Below are 24,133 nucleotides of genomic sequence, written 5' to 3'. Positions count from 1 at the left end.
ACGGGGGCTGATGGGGGGGGGGGTTGAATTTCTACACTGAAATCCTGGCAGCAAAATATATTTCTGTTATGATGTTTAATAAAGTAGTAAAAAATTTAACGGTGGGTGGTTTCAAAACTGTAGGTTGTCTCCCCTGTTGTATCTTTTACAAATTTAAATTATTCCACGTTGTGAATATACTATACTCAGAAATAAAAATTGTAATGCAGTAGAAAAAAAGTATCCTGGAGAAATAATAGCTTGACTGTCACTTTAATTTCATCCACAGAACCACCACCATGACATGAATTCCAGAAAGGTCAGACTGGGGATATCCAATTAATTATACAGCAACTGAAGACTTCTTGTCAATTACCTAACTAGCCGGAAGAAAAACAGAATGCAAATTATTTATAAACATAACACAATTACTTGTAAGTATACAGGTCAGAAACAGAATGGACTGCTCTGCTTCTTTCCTCAGAGGGATCGACTATTTCTACCAAGAAACGGTGTTGATTCTTTAGCTTTATGAAAAAGACATTTTATTTTGCAAACCCTCAGAGCCTGTTGTCAAGAAGTCCAAATTTATACAATATATCTCTAGTGCCCCTTGTACATTTTTTAAGATTAGCTCTGCTGCATCCTGAAGTCCTGAGGTTGTGCTCCATTTTTCTACATAATTTTAGTTCACTGGGGCTTTAAAACCAAAATTTACAGTTATATAAACTTGGGATAGTCTCCTTTTATGTGACTATTTTACAATCATATATTAAAGTCAAGGGAAGTATTATGGAGACCATTATCTACTTAAATATTTCCTTTGTGTTGTTGTCCTGTGTTTTTTCAAATAGAAACAAGCTTCCTCAAGTTAGGAGCTGGGCTGAAACCAGGGTTGAGTGTGTGGTGACACGAGCACACTGTCCGGGTGACCTATTTTGAGGGCTCTATTGTGACTTAAAAAAATGTATTTTTTTATTTATAGAGTGAGAAACCAGAATACTGCTAGACATCTAATAGATCCCTCTCTTCACCTTTACTGGTCATTTCCATCAAGGACATCATTATAAGCCCTCTTGTGGGCTTCTTCAGGACCTTGCCCTCACTATGAGCTATCAATGGTAAGGATTGCCCCACTTTCCCAAGAGAGTCTGGGTCATCCTCTTCTGCCACTTGAGGAAAACTGGTCCTGAAATGAGTGTAGCCAAGAATGTTCCTAGCTGTGACAATGGACTGAAGCACTGGGAGGTTATACAGGCTTCTGTGCTAAATATGAATAGATATGGGCCCCAGGTCAGGTTGACCCAGTAATTGTTAATTGTATTTATATATTTTATTCAAATTTGGGTGCTATGCTCTGCCCTAATCCAACTTTCTAGTCCTGTTCTCAACTCGGACACCATCTTCGCAAACAATATTTTTAGTCCACCTGCAGGTTAGCTATCAAGCTCCAGCAAAAATTACCACAGTCATGGGCCCCTAGGAACATACCTATAGGAGACTTCCTAGATTCTCTCCACCCTAAAATCACTATTCCCATCTGCTCTATTCCTACTTTATGGTTCCTGTTCATTAAACATGTTGTCCTGCTTTATATCTTACTGCATTTCAGCCACCAAGTTGCTGATGCTACTTCATCCTGAACTCCCTGAGCAGAAGACCTCACCAATGTGTCCCAGAACCCCACCTCTCCAGAGCCCTACCCCAGTAGGCAAAGACAGAAACAGGCTGTGAGTATGGATAGGCCTGGCAATGTCCAATATCCAGTGGAGAAGCAATTAAAGAAGCTAGAACTCCCACTCTCTGTACCCCAAAAAGAACTTTGATCCATATTCTTAGAGAGGGACAAATGTTGAGGGGAAGATGAACAGAGGGCTCTGAATTTGAATTCCATCAGGACCTGGAGAGAGAAGAGGAAGAAGAAGGAAAAAAAGAAAAAGAAAAGAAAGAAAAAAAGGGAAGGATACTCAGAAGCAGTAGGTATAACTTAGGAAGAGAAGTCAGGGCCATAGGGGAAAAAAAAGGGCAAATGCATATAACTATACATATATAGTTAGGGAAATAATAGTTAACACATGTATCTGTGGTCTTGGGAGAACTATTGCAGTTTCCAAAGGAGGGGATGGGGACACAGAACTCTGGTGGTGGAAAAGATACGGAATTTTTATTTATTCATTTATTTTTTTTACCAGAGCACTGATCAGTTCTGACTTACGGTGGTGCGGGGGATTGAACTTGGGGACTTCAGAATCTCAGGCATGAGAGTCTCTTTGCATAGCCATTATGCTATCTACCCTCACCAAAGGTGTGGAATTATACCCCTGTTATAGCTTTGTAAATCAATAATAATTGAAAAAAACTGAGGGAATTTCTTTTTTTTAAATATTTTTTTGTAATTTTATCTTCCCTTTTGTTGCCCTTGTTGTCTTTTTATTGTTGTTGTAGTTGATGTCGTCGTTGTTGGATAGGACAGAGAGAAATGGAGAGAGGAGGGGAAGACAGAGAGGAGGAAAGACAGACACCTGCAGATCTGCTTCACCGCCTGTGAAGCGACTCCCCTGCAGGTGGGGAGCCAGGGGCTCGAACAGGGATCCTCATGCCGGTCCTTGCGCTTAGCGCCACCTGCGCTTAACCCGCTGCGCTACTGCCTGGCTCCCGGGAATTTCTATACATGGCAATCTAGAGAAAAAAACAAAAACTCAAAATATCAGTCAGTGTCCAGAGCATTAGAATGACTCATTGTACAAGGTCCCCAGCCTGGTTCAAGTCACTGATTAGCAGGTAAATTATCAAACAGTTCCTAGAAGCCAGCAAAAAAATTCCTTTACCTGAGTGGCAGTCATGCATATGATTCAGGAACGGACTTTTCTGTTTCCAATTATATCATACCAGGTCTGACATTAGTTACTGATACGCACATTAAAATTCCCAGAATATCCATTTTACAAAATGTAGAATCTATGTGCATGTGTGTATATGTTTGTGTGTGCGCGCACATGTATTTGTATATTTTTTTCTCTAAAGCAGTTCATTCAGTTTCTCTGTCTCCCTCAGTCTTTTGCTTTAAGTTCAAGTTTCACTGTAGTTTGAACAGATCACAAGCTTATACTGAATGCACCAATTTAGATTAGAAAAATTGTCAAGTCTGTCAAGTCACTGAATATACTATCATTTACAACCTTTTATTTAGTATTTGTGTGGTGGTATCATTTTTTACACTAATGAACATGGTGGTAGAGTTAAGTAGAGTTGCTTTTTTAAATATGTATTTATTTATTCCCTTTTGTTGCCCTTGTTTTATTGTTGTAGTTATTACTGTCGTTGTCGTTGTTGGATAGGACAGAGAGAAACGGAGAGAGGAGGGGAAGACAGCGAGGGGGAGAGAAAGATAGACACCTGCAGACCTGCTTCACTGCCTGTGAAGCGACTCCTCTGCAGGTGGGAAGCTGGGGGCTCGAACCAAGATGCTGTATGCCAGTCCTTGCGCTTCACACCACATGCGCTTAATAATCTGCTGCGCTAGTGCCCGACTCCTGCAGAGTTGCTTCTTATGGCAGTTATCTGAGCATTCTGTAAAAGGTGAGGAGTTGGGGCAGTGAAGTGAGCTGTTTCCTGCACTCCAGCATGGAGTGTTCTCCTCACCTGGCAGTGGTCACTGATTAACTGAAATAAAAATGAACTAAAGCTTCCCTGATCTTGAATCTTCTTCAGCTTTCTTTCCTGGCAGGTAACAAAACACTGGAGTATAAAAAAAGTCTGCCTAAGGCAATATTTCAGGCACATATGTTATATTTGTGAATTCTTCCCATCTAAAGATTAAGAGCTTTCTCCATGTATTATCTCACCGGTGTCTCTAGAATAATGCTTGAGTAACCCATTTCCCCCTTAAATTGGAGAAAATGGATCTAACCTGCTGTGCAGATTCTGGAAGTGATTACTGTTAGGTGATGACATGCGGTCTGAAGAGAAGTTCTGGAATGTCCACCCCATGAGGAGTTTTTGAAAGGGATCAATCCCAGTCCTGGAGAGTTTGAAGCTGCCTGTGAACAGGGAGTGCGGCAGGGGGAAACTGGTGACTTTTTTTTTTTTTAATGTATCTGTTTCACTCTCAAATCTGAGGAACCTGGAATCTGGAATTTTCTGCAACCGTAGAATGTTGTTTGCTTCATATAAAAATGGCTATGCTGAACCTGTGTGTAAATTCACTGTGATTTTTCCACTTGCTGCCAATGTAGAGTGCTAAAATAATGATTTGATTTCCCGCAATTCTGAAGAGAATTGCCAAGGCAGAGAAGTGCCAAGCACGAATCATAAAAAAAGAAAATGTTTCCCAGTCAAACAGCACGCAAAGTAGTCTGGGGCGGGAGCATATCGTTCCTACCACTTCTTAAAAAAAAGACCTTCATGTGCAAGGCACTGAGCTCCCAGGCTTTTTGAAAACATTATTTTTTATTTTGAAGATTTTTAAAATATTTATTTATTCCTTTTTGTTGCCCTTGTTTTATTATTGTAGTTATTATTGTTGTTGTTGGATAGGACAGAGAGAAATGGAGAGAGGAGGGGAAGACAGAGAAAGGGAGAGAAAGATAGACAACTGCAGGCCTGCTTCACCACTTGTGAAGAGACTCCCCTGCAGGTGGGGAGCCAGGGGCTCAAACCGGGATCCTTATGGTGGTCCTTGTGCTTTGTGCCACCTGCACTTAACCCGCTGTGCTACCACCCAACTCCCTACTTATTTATTTATTTCTAGATGGATACAAAGAGAAATTGAGAGGGATGGGGGAGATAGAAAGGGAGAGAGACAGAGAGATACCTGCAGCCCTGCTTCACCACTCATGAAGCTTTCCCCCTGCAGGTGGGGATGAGGGGCTTGAACTTGGATCCTTGTGCACTGTAATGTGTATGCTTAACCAGGTGCACCACTGCCTGGCCCCCACAAATTTTTAATTCATGAACTAAACGAGTTGAACTGCTCTCTATCTAAATATCCTTACAAAGAGCTTTTTTTTAAAAATTGAAATGTGAGGGTACAATTTTACTTTAATGAAATTGTTATACACTGCAACAAGTATGAGAGAGAAAAAGGTGTTTAAAGTTGACTCATCATATATGAATGAATGGAGAAAGAAATTAAACTTTTCCCCTCAGAACAAGACTCCTTTTGGGGACCAGGGAGACAGCTCACCAGGTAGGCTGCCTCCTGTGCTGTTAGGTGCAGTCCTGGATTTAGCCCCAAGACCACCTGGGAGGTGCGAAGGCAATGGATGGAGTGTCTCCCTCTCTCAGTCAAAGGCAGCAAGGAACCTCAAAGTGGTGAAATTGCACGTGACTGAGGTCAAAGTTCTATCAGAAGAGGGAGAGAGGGAGAGAGGAAGGCAACTAAAGAAGCTGAACTTGTTCAATCTTATCTGCCCTCCAAAAGTAATAAGAGCAAGTAATTTAAACCAGAATATAGTCTCTCAATGGTGCCAGGTGGTGGCGCACCTGGTTAAGCACACACACTATAGTGCGCAAGGCCCTGGGTTCAAGCCCCTGGGGTTTGTCCCCCTGCAGGGGACAGCTTCAGGAGTGGTGAGACAGGGCTGCAGGTGTCTCTCTGTCTCTTTCCTTTTCTATATCCCCTCCCCTCTCAATTTTTCTCTGTCTCTATCCAATAATAAAAATAAAGAAATAAGAATCAGAGTAAAATAGTGTGGTTATTCAACTAGTATCATCTTTAAATCCCATGTTTTTGCTAGTACTAAAACACAGAAATTCGAAGGAGTAGGGGTATGAGGCAGGGAAGCCCAACAAATCAAATCCTAAGAAACACAGAAAGCTGGTGAAAGTGTCCTCTCCACTCATGCCCAATTGCCTCTGGGAAGGTGGTGACTCAGTAAGAACTGAGGGACATAGAGACCTCGACAGAAGACAGTCACTGTAAGGGCTGGCTTAGCATCTGAGAACTCACCTCTCTGTGTTTTCTAGGTCCTGACAGACTCAAATTTACCCGATAGTCATATACAGCAGTGATTCTTAATCCTGACCACATACTGGCTTTAAACACAGTATCTATGCCTATGCTTTCTATTTAATATTTGATGTTTAATTTAATTTCTCCAGAAGCTCCCCAGGTAACAATTCTAATTTGCAGACAAAGCTGAAAATCATTGCTACAGAATCTCCCCTTTTGAATTAGGGGAGATTAGGTGATTTCCTTAACTTAGCACCCTGCGAGTCTTTAGTATAATTAATCAGAGTCGAACACTGTTTCTGTAAGTAATCAAACTCATCGAAACAATCTGTTTTGGGGGAAACTGCAAATCACCTTTATTTAGTGCCCCTACACAGCTCTTTAATCGGCTCAGAAAACAAGATTTGTTCTTCAATGCTTATTTTGCATGTGGTTAATTTCCCATCAGTCATTCAGATCACTGATACTAAAAATTATGCACCTTGATATAATGCAACGTTACTTGGGTTAACAGGAAATACATACAGCGTCATTTTTGTTGATCAACAGATGTGTGTGTGTGTGTGTGTGTGTGTGTGTGTGTGTGTGTGTGTGTGTGTGTGTTACTAAAGCAAATACCAGCATTTGGTCAAAAACAAACCACAAATTCCTTACTAGTAACCTGAAAGCCCTGCCAAAGACTTCAAATCATTCACCACACCACAGTCCCAAAAGCTACTTTCTACTTAGAAGCTCTAATAGTTTTAACAGCATAATTAGTCTGGAAAAGGCCAAATGAACTCAAAATTGAAAGAGTATTTCATGAAAATTTCAGTTGTCTATTAAAATGCTTCCAAAGGCCCAGGTTTCTGCATTAGGTTTGGAGGGTTAAGGAGAAAGGAGCAAAGGAGCAGTGTTGGGAATTTTTCCAGCATATTAAGCCTCTTGGTGAAAACTGTTACAATGTATTCAGTGGTCAAAGTGCTCGGGCTTCCAATCCCACTCATTATAACAAGGCGAGAAGAATAATCTTGATGTGTAATTTACAGTCAGAACTTAAAAAAAAAAAAAAATCGAGTCCTTAAGTTGGGCTTTTCAGATTTTGCTCTTCCAGCATCTTCTTAAGAGATTTCTCTGCTCCCTCCTCAGCCCCACTGTTGCCAGAGGTAGTGAAGCAGCCCCAAAGAACATTCTGGAGACAGGACATTTTGTGTCTTACACTGAGAGTCAATCACCAGATCAAACAACAATTGAATATCTGAATACCAGCTCTTCTGTGCAAAGACCGTCTCTACTTAGGCATTACCCAAAAACAACACAGTTAACTGAATAGAAGGAGAGATAGGAAATGGATGTTAAATTCCCCCAAACAAACCCATTAGGAAAAAAAATCAATGATCCTTAGGACTTGGAGAAGAATATCAACTCCTTTCAAAGACTTTCACTGTCTCAGTGTGATCCACTGAGTGGGTTAATTTCACTAAAGGATCAATCTGATCCTCTATGCTACCACCTCACTCTCACCCCCCCTCCCCAATCTCTCTCCTGTCCTAGAAACTCACAGTACATACAAACTTTAGAGATGAAAGGAGATAGGAGTCTATCTGGACTCAACAGTTCACGTTCACTATCCATTTCTAACACACCACCATGCGTGCCAAACATTTAAACTTGAAAATTTCAAATGGGGAGGTCAGTAAATCCTACAGATAAGAACAACAGGGTGGCTGACAGATAAGCCAGTCAAGCATTTGTCATAGCCCTCAAGAAATGGATAAAATACACATGCAAATAGAAAGTCAGTATAAAGAAGGCCCCAGGATTTCAAAAGCCCAACCTGGCTGAAAAGACCGATCACAAACCTCAGAGGCAGGAGGGAGAGATGTGTCCATCTTCATGTCGACAAGTGAAAATCTTCTAACACAATGGCAGCTAAATCAGAGAGAGAGAGAGAGAGAGAGAGAGAGAGAGAGAGAGAGAGGACGGAAATGCAACCTGTACCAGTTCCCTGTGATCCTTGTAAAGGTTTGCTGAATTTGGGAAGACAGCCAAGACTGGCTTGCAAGTTTATGTATGTCCAAGGCAGGGGACAAAGAGAGCACTAGAAGACTCAGCCTGTTCTGTAAGAAAAATGTCTATTTAGATTCTCTGACCAGTTTTTAATTGGGTTATTGGACTTTTTTTATGCTCTTAAGATGTATGAGTTCTTTATAAATCTTGGGTATTAGCCCCTTATCAAATACATGGTTTGCAAAGATTTTCCCTGTTCTCCTAACACTGTCTTCCCACTTCAAAGGTGGCTTCTTTTGCTAGAAAGGAGCTTTTTAGTTTGATGTAGCTTGCACGTGTTTATTTTTCTGTTTGTTGCTTGTGGTCCAGGTATGTCTGTCCAAAGAATCATTACTAAGACAATTATCAAGGAGCTTTACTCTTGTTTTCCTTTTTCTTTTTTTTAATTATATATATTTTTAAATTTTATTTATTTATTTATTCCTATTGTTGCCCTTGTTGTTTTGTTGTTGTAGTTATTATTGATGTCATTGTTGTTGGATAGGACAGAGAGAAATGGAAAGAGGAGGGGAAGATGGAGAGGGGGAGAGAAAGATAGACACCTGAAGACCTGCTTCACCGCCTGTGAAGCAACCCTCCTCCAGGTGGGGAGCCGGGGGCTCGAACAGGGATCCTTCCGCTGGTCCTTGTGCTTAGCGAACAAACACCTCATCACAGACCCCTGCAAGCGTCAACCCGGCTTTGACCTAGCACGTTATGATTGGGCCCTCCTCAATCGCTATGGAACAGGCCATGGCCGGTGCGCCGCTATGTTCCACCGCTGGGGAGCCAGAGACGACCCAAACTGCCCCTGCGGCTCCAGACAGACTATGACCCACATAGTCAACGACTGCCACCTCTCCAGATTCAAAGGAGGTCTCGAAACTTTACATCAGGCTCAACCTGACACTGTTGACTGGCTACGGAAGAAGGGCAAACGCTAGAAGAAGAAGAAGCGCCACCTGCGCTTAACCTGCTGCGCTACCGCCCGACTCCTGTTTTTCTTTTTCTTATAGAGTTCTATGGGTTAGGGTTTTACCTGTAATCTTTAACCCATTCTGAGCAGGCTAAAATAGGGCTCTATTTTCCTTGCTGTACATGTTCATGTGCAGTTATCCTGGAAACAATAAAAAGATTGACTGGGAGTCGGGCAGTAATAGCACAGCAGGTTAAGCGCAGGTGGCGCTAAGCACTGGCATAAGGATCCCGGTACGAGCCCCCGGCTCCCCTCCACCTGCAGGGGAGTCGCTTCACAGGTGGTAAAAAGCAGGTCTGCAGGTGCCTGTTTTTCTCTCCCCATCTCCGTCTTCCCCTCCTCTCTCCATTTCTCTCTGTCCTACCCAACAACGATGACATCAATAACAACAACAATAACTACAACAATAAAAAAAAAACAAGGGCAACAAAAGGGAATAATAAATAAATAAATATTTAAAAAATAAATAAATAAAATAACAAGATTGGCTATTCAACTGAGTCGTCTTGATTTCCTTATCAAGTATTACTGTTGACACTGGAGTCCATTTCTGGATTCTTTCTTTTTCAATTTATTAAAATTTATTAATCAATACTGATGAAAAAATCTGGACAAGAACCACAGAAAGTCACTGCAGAGTCTTAACTCCTTCTTTTTGCCAGCACCGACACTGGCCTTTGCAGTCCCCCTGACTTTCTTCATTCTGTTCTTGTGTTCCTTCCGCTGTTTTTTTTGGATTTTTTTTTGGGTTTTTTGAGGTCTTTTTCTTCTCATACAGGCTATGCCCTGCAAGTCTATGTTTGGGTTCCTTTTTCTTTGCATAATCCAAGGAATCATAAATCATTCCAAAGCAAGTTTCTTGCCACCACCAAAATGAGTCCTGAATCCAAGCATGAAGATGACATACATTTTAGCTAGTTGCTTCCTGGATTTGTTTTAAGTACAGTTGCCTTTCCAGGGTGAAGAACATCGATGACCATTTGCTTCCGCTGAAGTAGTTGGTGGGTCATGAGCTTCCTGGTGCAGATAGTGACCGTGTCATTCATGATGGCGAAGGAGCTTCAGGCAGCCAGGGAGGAAAAGAGCCATTTCTGGATTCTTGATGCTAGGTCTGTCCGTTGAGACTTTGAAGTAGCTGTCTGATGACATGGCATCCATTACTATACTTCTCTAAAGACTGAATTCTGCCCCTCTAGCTTTTGACTTCAATGTATTGATACTTTAAAAGGTCAGTCTCTTGCACTGCACAGCATTTTGTTGTCATCTTCTAAGTTCTTTTCTACCTCGGCTTACAATGAACAGACCATAAGAAAGGGGGGTTAAAAATTAAACTTTGGAGAAAAGTTTGACTGAATTTTTTGGTTGTGAACTAGAATCTAGGTTATCGCTATGATATAGTGTGTCTCCCCTCCAAGATAGTGATGAGGACACCGTACACTGAAGTTTCAAAAATGTCAAACAAATTATATGAACAGTCTAAGGAGATAGTTTGGAAGTCCCTTAGAGCTAGAAGATCTTCCTCACATTTTCAGAGATCTCACAAGAAAGAAAGTTTTCTTGCAGCAGCAAACAGTAATACCTAACAAAGGCATGGAAAGGAATCGCTTGCTACAAGGATGGAAAATGCCTCCATTAATATTACCTGGAACAGATAAATTCTCAGCCAAACATCACTTTCTACGTGACCAGATAAGCTGGGGGAAAGAAGAGAAAAGGGGGAGGTGCACCTGGATGAGTGTACGTTACCATGTGCAGGGACCCAGGTTCAAGTCCTCAGTCCCCACCTACAGGGGGAAAGCTTCACATATGGTGAAGCAGTGCTGCAGGTATCTGTCTCTCTTCCTCTCTATCTCCCCTTTTCTCTTAATTTCTGGCTTTCTCTATCTGATAAATAAAGGGGGGGGTGGTGCAGAAAATTGCAAAAGAGGGATCTGATGCCCTAGACAGTGCTTTTAGCTTCATTTCAGTGATAGAATCATTACAGTAAAGGCAGTAATAAGCTTCCTAGGAAGATTGAGTGGTTCAAATACCTGCTGGAAAGAGTGGGGTAGAAGCAATCAAAGTGTGCAACCCCCTGCCCCAAGCACTGTTAAATATATGGAAGAAAAAGGAGCAGAAAAACATGTCCATGTTGTAACTGGCTACACAGTACAAGGCTATACCTGCTTTTGTTGTTGGTTGTTTGTTTAAACACACCTAATGAAAGAAGTAAGCAAAACTCAAGTTTCCCTTGGGGGTAGGTGGTGGTGGTGGTGGTGGTAGATTACTTGAACAAGCAAAGCCAACAAGGGTGAGGGGCTCAGAGTTGCCACCACAGCATCACAAAAAGCAGAGGCTTCTATGGAGTGTTTCCAGCTTTCCATTCAACCGTGCCATCCTAGCCACACACTCTCAGTTCAAATTAAAAAAAAAAAAAAAGCTTCCTTCATGGAGAAGGCTAGTAGGCCGAGGTTTGGAGGGAGCAGAAGCAATCGAGATATGGCTTTGGGAGCTATCACTGATCCCTACATTTCCTTCAGAGTGAGACCTAGGGGAAATGGCTTTGTCAGCTGAACCTCATTGCCTTAATAAGAAAATAAGGTCACACAACTTAAAAGAGTGCTTACAGGAGGATTAACAAAATACTCAGAGATAACCTCAACAAACTCTAAGGGCTTTTTGTGAGGAAGAGGAGAAGGAGAAGGAAAGGGAGGAGGAGGAGGAGAAAGAAAAAGAGAAAGAGAAAGAATAGGAGGAGGAGTAAGACTTGCAGATATTAACTGTCAAATTCAGGAACTAGACAATGGCCTCAACACAGAGTTCTTCAGAGAAAGAGAAGTAGAGAGGGTGTGGGGGAAGGGAGAGAAAGAGGAAATAGCACCAATGCTTCCCTCAGAACTGTAGTTAGCCCATATGGTGTAGCCTGGGGCTTGAACCTGAGTCACCAGCACAGGTAAAGCAGGTGACCAGAACACCTCAAGGTCTTTATCCTGTTTATCTTGAAATCCACCTCTGGTTTTATATATATATATATTTTTTCTCTTTTGTGCCCTGTTTTTTTTATCGTTGTTGTAGTTATTGTTGTTGTTACTGATGTCATCATTGTTGGATAGGACAGAGAGAAATGGAGAGAGAAGGGGAAGACAGAGAGGGGGAGAGAAAGATAGACACCTGAAGGCCTGCTTCACTGCCTGTGAAGCGACTCCCCTGCAGGTGGGGAGCCAGGGGCTCGAACTGGGATCCTTGCGCCGCTGGTCCTTGTGCTTCACGCCACGTGCGCTTAACCCTCTGGGCTACTGCCCAACCCGCTTTTCTTTTTTTCTCTTTTTTTCCAAGAAATAAACAAAACTACAGTTTCCTCCTCCTCCTCCTCCTCCTCCTCCCTGTACAACTTGTCCCTGAACAAGGGGAAAGGGGGGTTAGACTACTCCAACCTCTGATGCACTACAAACTTCAGTAAAGAGTCTTCCCCTTCCTACGAAAGCTGGTGGGCTAGTGTTTAGCTCCCTGTGTACCAGGCAGCTGGCCCACGAGTTTGTGTTCAGCTTCAATCTGACACCTAGAGAGGAAAACTAGCAGTTCATTTGTCCCTTTGTGGCCGTGCACACTGTCATTTGGAAAGTGTGATGGAATTACTGTCATCATCTCAAAATGTTCCTGCTCTTTCTCCTAAAGCTTTGGATTCAAAGCATCTGTGCAATGTGAAGACTGGATGTTGGTATAAATTTAACAGGTGATCTGTTCGCAGTATTTGAAAACATGTTTAAGAGAGACATTAGGAAATAATGATCTATTTGAAGTCTGATGCATAACTTTTTAGTATATGGAAGCACAGACAGAACAAACCAGGTGCATTTTAAATGATGGCTGGCAAAGTCAGACACGGTTTCATTTGAAATTCTGATATGCCTCTGAGTGCTTCCAACTAGGATTACCAGACTGAAAGGACTATCTGGATTATCGGAGCACTTCACTCACTTTCCCACAGCTAATCACATGGAATAAATTAATACTGAGTGTCTTGGGGTGGGGGTTTCCTGTACCCCTTCTGATAAGTCACGGCATTTGTTTATTTGTTCCAAATAATTTTATTAGAGAAATAATGGTCTATAAGACAGTTGTGGATACAGTAGTTTATTTTCATGTTTTGTTTATCTCCCTGTGATAGGTGTCTGTGCACCACACCCACCAGCAAGTCAAGTCTCTTAACCGTCATGCCCTGGATACCTGATGCCCTGCCCCACCCCCTTCTCCCAAGAGTCCAGTCTTTTGCCTTGCTGCAGTCCACCTCACAGTCCAATGCTGACCCTGTGTCACAACACATATCTCTATAAATAATGCTCTAAATTCTTTTTAAAAATATTTTATTTATTTATTAATCAGAAAGATAGGAGGAGAGAGAAAGAACCAGACATCACTCTGGCACATGTGCTGCGGGGGATCAAACTCAAAACCTCATGCTTGAGAGTCCAAAGCCTTATCACTGCACCACCTCCTGAACCACAATGCTCTAAAGCCTTAAAGAAAACTATCTTTGTGTAAATGTGCATTTCTCAAAGAACACTTCTGCTTCCACAGGGAAGAGCCAATGATCTGGTGTTCTGTGAGCAATGACACTCTAATATATTTCTTACCTCATAACAGTCAGCTATCTTGGCAAATGATTCAGGGGTATGAGGTGAGATAACTGTTAAATTTGTGACAAATTATCTTCCTGTATGCCAAAAATAGATAAGAAACATTAAGTGTTTGGCCAAGATCCCAGATGGGTGCTTTTGCTTCTAAGGCTTAATTATGAAAGGCGAGAAATATAACATTGCTTCTAATAGACTTCTACTATCAACCGGTCTGTGTGTATCTTGGGGAAGTTCTGGCAATTGTTTCTTACAGTAATTAGAGGCGAGCTTGACTAAATAATCCGATCTAAGAGGATGCAGGGGGGATTAATTGGGGCCAGATCTTCTAGCACTAAAATTTGAAATGTAGTTTTGAATGCTGCATCATTTGCCACCTGTTACAGTAAGTCTAGACTCAAACAAACTACTGTTGGAAGGTAGAGAAGAGATGATCAGTTGGAGGGTACAGAATAATTTATAAGCCAACACACCACACGAAAAGACGGAGTTCAGGGTCAAATCAGAAGCCTTTAATGTAGAAACTGAAGGCAAAAGAGGGAACTATGAACAGTTTCACACAGCATGGAAAGATTCAAGTATCCTCAGGGCGGTCATCTGGTACATTAGGATGGATATGGGCTCTTACAAACTTAACGATGCCCCATTCAAAGCACCATGGTGTCAATTTGTTTAATGGTGACTTTTAGGTGTGAAAAAAAATGAGTATCTTCTCCAATGTATTGTTACCCAAGGAGAATAGTTTATTCCTCTGCTAAAATAAGATTCAGGTGTACTGCACCAAAATAAAAGACTCCAGGGGTGGGTGGGGTGGGGAGGGTTCAGATCCTGGAACACAATGATGGCAGAGGACCTAGTGGGGGTTGTATTGTTCTGTGGAAAACTTGGAGATGTCACGCATGTACAAACTATTGGATTTACTGTCAACTGTAAAACATTAATCTCCCAATAAAGAGTTAAAAAAATAATAATAGGTTTCAAGTCCTGGCAGTCAAAGTACAAATAGCTTCAAGGTAAAACAGGTTAGGTCTAACTGCCACACGGGTAATTAACAATAAAGAGCAACTTACAATGACAAATTTCACTTGTACGGCGGTTCTTGCTGTAACAGTGAAACACACACACACACACACACACACACACCCCTAAAAGAACAGTGCCAGGAATGAACAAACCTAGGGTCTTGCCCACACACACAATGTAGATGAACCACATCTTCACCCCTAATTTCATTCTAATATTGAAAGAGAGGAGGAAGGAAGGAAAGGAAGGTAGGAAGGGTAGAGTGAAAGAGTAAGCAAGAAGGAAAGATATCAAGGCACGGCTCTAGCATTCATAGATTTCCCTTAGTACTGTCCATGGGTGCTGGGGATCGAACCCAGGTCCTCATGTATGGCAAGCTGACGCTAAGTTGATAGCAGGGCTTGAAAGAACTTTTATTAGAGCAGGCACATTAAGAATGTCTGAATTCTCTCAGTGAATAGTACTTACAGTAAAGATCAGACCACACCCAAAACAATTTGAGGGGGAGGGGAACAAATAGGGCAAACAGTAGTTTGAGGTCCTATCAAATCTGTGACTGAAAACGCCAACAGGTACCTAGAACCTCCTGTAAGAATTTATGGTCAGTATCCAAAATCCCTGGCAAGCTCTGAGCAGGAAAAATGCTGGCAGCTCAATCATGAAACTGCACAGTGCCTGTAGCATTAAGCAAACGTTGCTCCATGGAGCACAAGCAGATTAGTCAAGACCAGCCCTCCGAATTGAATGTTGACAAAGACTCAATTCTCCTGATTGCAATGCATTTCAATCCGCTTCACGTTATTAGAAAAGGCACGTGCGTGAGCAAAATGTGTTCATACACTGTTCCAAGTCTCTTTTTCTTTACTTTGTCAACTCGGACATAAAGCAAAGCCTACAAAATCAATGTACAAAAATCAGTGGCATTTCTTTATGCAAACACTAAATCTGAAGAAGAAGACATCCAGAAATCACTCCCCTTTACTGTTTCAGCAAAATCAATCAAATACCTAGGAATAAAATTGACCAAAGAAGTAAAAGACTTGTATGCTGAAAACTATGAGTCGCTACTCAAGGAAATAGAAACTGATACCAAGAAATGGAAAGATATCCCATGCTCATGGATTGGAAGAATAAATATCATCAAAATGAATATTCTCCCCAGAGCCATATACAAATTTAATGCAATACCCATCAAAGTTCCACCAAGATTCTTTAAGAGAATAGAACAAACACTAAAATCATTTATCTGGAACCTGAAAACACCTAGAATTGCCAAAACCATCTTGAGGAAAAGAAACAGAAATGGAGGCATCACACTCCCAGACCTTAAACTATATTATAAAGCCATCATCATCAAAACAGCATGGTAATGGAACAAAAATAGGCACACAGACCAGTGGAATAGAATTGAAAGCCCAGAAATAAATCCCCACACCTATGGACATCTAATCTTTGATAAGGGGGCCCAAAAGATTAAATGGAAAAAGGAGGCTCTCTTCAATAAATGGTGCAGGGAAAACTGGGTTGTAACATGCAGAAGAATGAAATTGAACCACTTTATCTCACCAGAAACAAAAATCAACTCCAAATGGATCAAAGACCTAGATGTCAGACCAGAAACAATCAAATACTTAGAGGGAAACATTGGTAAAACACTTTCCCACCTACACCTCAAGGACATCTTTGATGAATCAAACCCAACTGCAAGGAAGACTAAAGCAGAAACAAACCAATGGGACTACATCAAATTGAAAAGCTTCTGCACATCCAGAGAAACTATTAAACAAACAGAGAGACCCCTCACAGAATGGGAGAAGATCTTCACATGCCATATATCAGATAAGAAACTAATCACCAAAATATATAAAGAGCTCAGCAAACTTAGCACCAAAAAAGCAAATGACCCCATCCAAAAATGGGCAGAGGATATGAACAAAACATTCACTACAGAGGAGATCCAAAAGGCTAACAAACATATGAAAAACTGCTCTAGGTCACTGATTGTCAGAAAAATGCAAATTAAGACAACACTAAGATACCACCTAACTCCTGTAAGAATGGCATACATCAAAAAGGACAGCAGCAACAAATGCTGGAGAGGCTGTGGGGACAGAGGAACCCATTGCTGGTGGGAATGTAAATTGGTCCAGCCTCTGTGGAGAGCAGTCTGGAAAACTCTCAGAAGGCTATACATGGACCTTCCATATGATCCAGTAATTCCTCTCCTGGGATTATACCCCAAGGACTCCATAACACCCAACCAAAACCAGCTGTGTGCTCCTATGTTCATAGCAGCACAATTCATAATAGCTAAAACCTGGAAGCAACCCAGGTGCCCAACAACAGATGAGTGGCTGAGAAAGCTGTGGTATATATACACAATGGAATACTATGCAGCTATCAAGAACAATGAACCCACCTTCTCTGACCCATCTTGGACAGAGCTAGAAGGAATTATGTTAAGTGAGCTAAGTCAGAAAGATAAAGATGAGTATGGGATGATCCCACTCATAACAGAAGTTGAGGAAGAAGATCTGAAAGGGAAACTAAAAGCAGGACCTGATCAAATTGTAAGTAGGGCACCAAAGTAAAAGCCCTGTGGTGAGGAGTAGACATGCAGCTTCCTGGGCCAGTGGGGGGTGGGAGTGGGTGGGAGGGATGGGTCACAGTCTTTTGGTGGTGGGAATGGTGTTTGTGTACACTCCTAGCAAAATGTAGACATATAAATCACTAGTTAATTAATATGAGAGGGGGAAAATCAATTGTATGTCTCAAAGTTTTTCAAAACACAAACTGAATCTTTTCAATATATAGGCTGTGGATTTGATACGCAGACTCTCTCAAAAGCCTAGACCAAGTAGATCAAAAGCATCCAATAGCACAGCTATATACAAAATACTGGGTACTGTACAGCAAACCATAACAAAAGGATTTTTCAAAGTTAACCCAATTACCAAATAATGTGATGATAACATTAACTATCGATTGTCTTTTTGAACCCTAAGACAGCAGGAACCTCACATCTCCACTATAGAGCCCCTACTTCCCCCAGTCCTGGAACCCTTGGATAGGGCCCACTTTCCCGTATGTGTCTCCCAATCCATACCAAATAATATTGCATCCGCCAATCACAACCTAACCAACGCAACGACTGCCACCTCAACATGCTTCACCTCAGACTGTGTCCACAGCCTTCATGGGTGGAATGACAACCCTTCAGCTTCATTACTCGGGTGAGACCTTTCCTTTTATAGTGCACTCTAATTTCATCTCAGGTGGTTCACTTTCTAACAAAGTCCCAAAACCTAGATATACACCAGTTTCTGTGAGAGAGAGCTTATGTTCACATGTATCCATAAACTACTGCAAAATATATACCTGAAAGCAGAAGTACACTAGAGTTTGCAGTGAGTACATCCCTAACACTTCCTCTCCAGTATTCCAAGCTTTGGGTCCATGATTGCTCAACAATTTGTTTGGCTTTGTATGTTAACTCTCTTTTCAATCACCAGGTTCCAGATGCCATCAGGATGCTAGCCAGGCTTCCCTGGATTGAAGACCCCACCAATGTGTCCTGGAGCTCAGCTTCCCCAGAGACACACCCTACTAGGGAAAGAGAGAGGCAGACTGGGAGTATGGACCGACCAGTCAACGCCCATGTTCAGTGGGGAAGCAATTATAGAAGCCAGACCTTCTACCTTCTGTAACCCACAATGACCCTGGGGTCCATGCTCCCAGAGGGATGGAGAATGGGAAAGCTATCAGGGGAGGGATATGGAGATTGGGTGGTGGGAATTGTGTGGAGTTGTACCCCTCCTACCCTATGGTTTTGTTAATTAATCCTTTCTTAAATAAAAAAATTTAAAAAAATTTAACTAAGGTGAAATTTCCCCAATATTAAATTGTGGTATATAATTGATACTTAAATAAAGTTCATAGACATTAAAAAAATAATAATAATAATAAAGCAAAGCCTTAGGGAGGTTGACAAATCGTATGTGCAACATTCGCTAAGAGGAGAAGAGGAGGGGCCAGATGGTAGCGCAGTGCGTTAAGCACACGTGGAGCAAAACGCAAGGATTGGCACAAGGATCCTGGTTCAAGCTCCCAGCTCCCTACCTGCAAGACGGCCACCTCACAAGTGGTGAAGCAGGAGTGCAGGTGTCTATCTTTCTCTCCCCTCTCCCGATTTCTCTCTGTCCTATTCAACAACAAGGACAGCAATAACAATAACAACAACAATGATAAACAACAAAGGCAACAAAAAGGAGAAAAAAATGGCCTCCAGGAGCAGTGGATTCATAGTGCAGGCACTGAGTCCCACTGATAACCCTGGAGGTAAAAAAAAAAAAAAAAAAAAGAGGAAAGAAAAGAAAAACAATTAAATGCTATTAGAGAGAGAGAGAGAGAGAAAAAGAAAAAAAAAACTACAGGACCAACCCAACAGAGTACAAGTGGTTTCCAAAGGTGGAAAAATTAAAGTGCATTTGCATTTCATTAATTTAAAAAACGTTTATTAATATGAGAGAGAGAGAAAACCATATCACTCAGGGCTATGAGACGGTGGAAGGTTCAACTCTGGGTTTCATGTTTGTTAAGTCCTGCCACCTCCTAGATCCAAGTTTGCATTTTTGCTGTTATCAAGGACTAAGAATGGGCAGTCGGTGTACCTAAGTATTTCAAGATGTACTATTACATTCCAGTTTGGCTCCCAGACATTGACTAGTGTGTCTGCCCCAGGCCAAAGGCAAGCAGGTACAACTCCATGCAAACCAAGTGAGGAATAAAGGTAAATGGAACAGAAGAAGGGTAAAAATGCAAACATGCCAGAACAAAGAAAAAACGTTGTGATGAGAAAGTTCTGTTATGAGTCTGTTCGGGGCTTCCACATTATTCTTGAAGCTACTCGAAAGATAACTCCGAGAGAAGAGCTCCCCCCCTTGGGCCATATTTTACATTTGTCATTAACAGTGGTTTACAAGACTGTAAGAGGATAGGTACAATTCCAAACTGCACCCACCACCAAGGCTCCGTGCCCCCACCCTACCAACCATAATCACCATAGCTAAGAGGTTTTAAGCAAGGCATAGATTCAAAAGAAATGTCCTTTTAATTTTTTTTTCTTGAAATAAGGGTCGTCTTAAAATGCTACACAGGTGGTCCGGGAGGTGGTGCAGTGGTTAAGGAACTAGACTCTCAAGCATGAGGGCCAGAGTTCAGTCCCAGGCAGCACATGTACCAGAGTGATGTCTGGCCCTTTCTCTCTCTCCTTCTATCTTTCTCATTAATAAAATAAATAAAATCTTTTTAAAAAATGCTACACAGGTTTCAGGTGAGCAACATTATAATCTGACATCTGCTGAGTTGTTGGAAAAGTCATGATATGTTTTTTTTAAATATTTATTTATTCCCTTTTTGTTCCCTTGTTGTTTTACTGTTGTAGTTATTATTATGGATGATGTTGTTGTTGGATAGGACAGAGAGAAATGGAGAGGGGAGGGGGAAGACAGAGAGGGGGAGAGAAAGATAGACACCTGCAGACCTGCTTCACCACTTGTGAAGCGACTCCCCTGCAGGTGGGGAGCCAGGGGCTTGAACCAGGATCCTTATGCTGGTCCTTGTGCTTTGTGCCACGTGCGCTTAACCTGCTGCGCTACCGCCCGACTCCCCGTGATATGTTTTTATCTATGTTCCTCAAAGAAAAAGTGTCACGACTTTTCTGACAGCAACACACACACACACACACAACCCATACATATTAAATTATTATTGGTGGGGCCAGGTGGCACACCTGGTTGAGTGCACTCATTACTATGTGCAAGGACCTGGGTTTAGGCCCCTAGAAGTGAAGCTGAGTTGCAGGTGTCTTTGATCAACCCCTCCTCTATGTCTTTGTCCTAACAAAAATATATATATTACTATTCATTGTTATTTTTGTTTCTTTTGCCTTTAGGATTATTGCTGGGGCTAGGTGCCTGAACCATGAATCCACTACTCCTGGAGGCTATTTTTTTTTCCCTATTGTTGCTCTTGTTTTATGGTTGTTGTGGTTATTATTATTGTTACTGATGTCGTTGTTGTTGGATAGGACAGAGAGAAATGGAGAGAAGAGGGGAAGACAGAGAGGGGTAGTGAAAGACAGACACCTGCAGACCTGCTTCACTGCTTGTGAAGTGAGGCCCCCTGCAGGTGGGAAGCCGGAGGCTGGTCCTCATGCTTTGCCCCATGTGTGCTTAACCTGCTGCACTACCACGCGACCCTCAATTATTTTTTTAAAAAATATAATTAACACCCCCAAACTAGTTTTATTCATCATGATACAATTCATTTTTAAGACATTTTTTAGAGTGGCCCTCCAGAGGGGGCCAAGTTGTTTTTTTTTAATATTTATTGGATAGAAACAGAAATCAAGAGGAAGGGGGAGATAGAGAAGAAGACATGAGAGACACCTACAGCCCTGCTTCCCCACTTGCAAAGTGTTCCCCCCTGCAGGTGGAAACCAGGGGCTTGAACCCCGGTCCTTGTGCACTGTAACATGTGCGCTCAACCAGGTGTGCCACCACCTGGCCCCTACAATTCATCATTTCCTTAATTTACCCACCTCCCCCCATTCCCTGCTTATAACCACCATTTTGTTCTTATGATCTAAGAGTCTGTTTCTTTATCTTCTGAGTGCTATCATACAGTACCATTCTTCTCAGCTATTTCTCTAAGCATACTATCCTTTAGGTTCATGCCTGCTGCTGCAAAATGAAAGAAATGCAGTTCTGAGTAGCATAGCAGGATCCTCCTGTGTACATACACCAGATCTTTTTCTGTCCAGCCATCCTTGGCAAATACAGTGGATGGCTTCACAGTGCTCTAAGAGCTGACCCACGCCTGCTCCAGAACGGCCACATGCAACACAAGTACTGCTCTTCCAATCCCTGCTTCAATGGCTCCCCACCAATCTTTTTTACTAATAATTTAACACTGATTGACAAAACTATAAGATAACAGGGCTATAGTTCTATTCAGTTCCCACTATCAGAGTTCTACTGGAAACTGCAGTAGCTTTCCCAAGGTCACAGGCATGGGCTGATTCTACGGCTATCTACCTAGGACTCTTGTCTATATTTCTCCCCATTTATTCAACCATCCTGCCTTCACCTCCTTTCCAAGTCACCCCTACATCTATTACTACTTCCAAGTGTCTTTCCTTTTCTCCTCCACTCTTGCAGATCAGAGAAACACTACCCAGCTTCCTGTGGTGTTTTCCAGATTTGCTTCCTCTCCACTGATGGTATAAAAACAATATTCCTGGTGACAAACGTTTTGGGCCCTGGTAGAATGGGGGTACAGAGCCCTCTGGTTTATTTCCCCTATCACTTACCCCTCTGGGAGTATGGATGAAAACTATTTTTGGATGCAGAAGGTAGGAGTTCTGTCTTCTTTAATTGCTTCTCTGCTAGACATGACTCGCCACTGATCTTGACACTGAAAACTGGCGTAGACAGGTGTTTTCCTCCTACTTATCCAGTGCCATCTTACCTGAAGATTCTCCTCCTTGGATTCTGTGACAGCCCACTGGTCTTCCACTCAAGAGGCTCCATTCTGCCCCAGGGCTTCTATTCCACTATCTTCTCTGATTTGAAAGTTCTGATCTTTTGCTACTAAGTCTTCAATCAGACTTCAGCTCTCCTCAACTGTCAGTTTCTCAAAAGCACATAAATGCATTTGTGACACAGAAGGCTAGAAGTGGACCAACCCTGTGACCCTGCAATTCCTCTCCTGAGGATATATCCTAAGGAACCAAACATACCCATCCAAAAAGATCTGTGTATACCTATGTTCATAGCAGCACAATTTGTAATAGCCAAAAACCTGGAAGCAACCTAGATGTCCAACAACGGATGAGTGGCTAAGCAAGTTGTGGTCTATATACACAATGGAATACTATTCAACTATTAAAAATGGTGACTTCAACTTCTTCACCCCATCTTGGGTGGAGCTTGAAGAAATTATGTTAAGTGAGATAAGTCAGAAACAAAAGGATGAATATGGGATGATCTCACTCATAGACAGAAGTTGAAAAACAAGATCAGGAGGGAAAACACTAAGCAGAACTTGGACTGGAGCTGGTGTATTGCACCAAGTAAAAAACTCTGCGGTGGTGGTGGGGGGAGGCCTTCAGGCCCTGGAACACAGACAGAGGAGAACCTAGAGGGGGTTGAATTCCTATGTGGAAAACTGGGAAATGTTTTGCCAGACTAGCTTCGCCAGAGAGAGAAACAAGAACTCGTGGCTGAGTGGGAACGCAATGCAATGCCTTTATTGATCAGAGACAACGCCTTTATATCTTTTGAAAGGGAAGTGGCAAGTGGGAAAAGGAAATGGCTAGGAGAGGGGGTGGAGAAAAAGAGCGTGAAGGTAGCAAGCTTCCATAGCAGCTGTTGTGAAGGTTCTAACCAGTGGGGATTAAACCAATACCCTGCAGGCAGGGTGGGTCTCAGGCAAAACAATGATTATGTAAATAGACCACAGCATCAAGCAATGCAGGGGACCTGGCCTAATGACCAACAATGTTTTTTTTTTTATTTAAGAAAGGATTAATTAACAAAACCATAGGGTAGGAGGGGTACAACTCCACACAATTCCCACCGCCCAATCTCCATATCCCACCCCCTCCCCCATAGCTTTCCCATTCTCTATCCCTCTGGGAGCATGTTCTCTCTACCTCATTTTTATTACACTGCTTGAGACCATGCTGTGTAGAACAGTGTGTAACATTTAAATATCTCAAAGATATTAAGTATGTGTGTGTATGATAAATACTTTACTGCATTTTATTTAAAAAATCAGGATAAGGGTTAAGAGCATGTGGCGCGCAAAGCACAAGGACTGCCATCAGGATCCCGGTTGGAGGGCCCCCTACTCCACACCTGCAGGGGGTTTGCTTCACAGGTGGTGAAGCAGTTCTGCAGGTGTCTATCTTTCTCTTCCCCTCTCTGTCTTCCCCTCCTCTCTCGATTTCTCTCTGTCCTACTCAACAACAATGACAGCAATAACAACAACAACAATAAACAACAAGGGCAACAAAAGGGGGATAATTAGGATAAATGAATTAGTTAAGAGCAATGTGCATACATTTATACACATATATAATCAAACAGTAAAATACTGGAAATATTATGCATGTACAAACTATTGTATTTTACTGTCAATTGTAAACCATTAGTCGCCCAATAAAGAAATTAAAAAAAAAAGTGTATCCAAGTCTTGGGTAATTTGGGTTTCTTTGTATCCACAAGATCACCAAATTCGTTTTAAGGTTGACTGTATATTTCATATGTGCCACACCCCAAAACCAGAGTTTGCATACAATGACAAGGGCATTTTGTTTTCAGTTAGATATTGCACTTGGGCTCAGTTTCTCTAATTTAACCTGATCTCTCCGAGTCATTCTAAATGCATTTTCAGCTGGTAGAACCCATCAAGAAGACCCTTCTCTCACCAAACAGGTCTCTGTCTTCACTTTCTCTTCAAGGACCTCCATTTATTCCCAACTGACATTCTCCTGGC

The 24,133-nt window shown here is 41.9% G+C and overlaps 1 protein-coding gene and 1 pseudogene across 1 annotated transcript in view; both read right to left on the bottom strand.

Moving 5' to 3' along the window:
• The window catches only part of LOC132535919 (potassium/sodium hyperpolarization-activated cyclic nucleotide-gated channel 2-like), a 123,317-nt gene that overhangs the window by 9,134 nt on the left and 90,050 nt on the right, over nt 1-24,133 (bottom strand). The gene's annotated exons all lie outside the window — the stretch shown is intronic.
• LOC103118081 (small ribosomal subunit protein eS24-like) lies at nt 9,525-10,078 on the bottom strand (annotated as a pseudogene).

This window comes from Erinaceus europaeus, chromosome X, assembly GCF_950295315.1.
Source record: "Erinaceus europaeus chromosome X, mEriEur2.1, whole genome shotgun sequence".
Taxonomy (NCBI): domain Eukaryota; kingdom Metazoa; phylum Chordata; class Mammalia; order Eulipotyphla; family Erinaceidae; genus Erinaceus; species Erinaceus europaeus.
The sequence above is the reverse complement of the archived record's forward strand: the minus strand, read 5'-3'. Positions and strand labels throughout refer to the sequence as shown.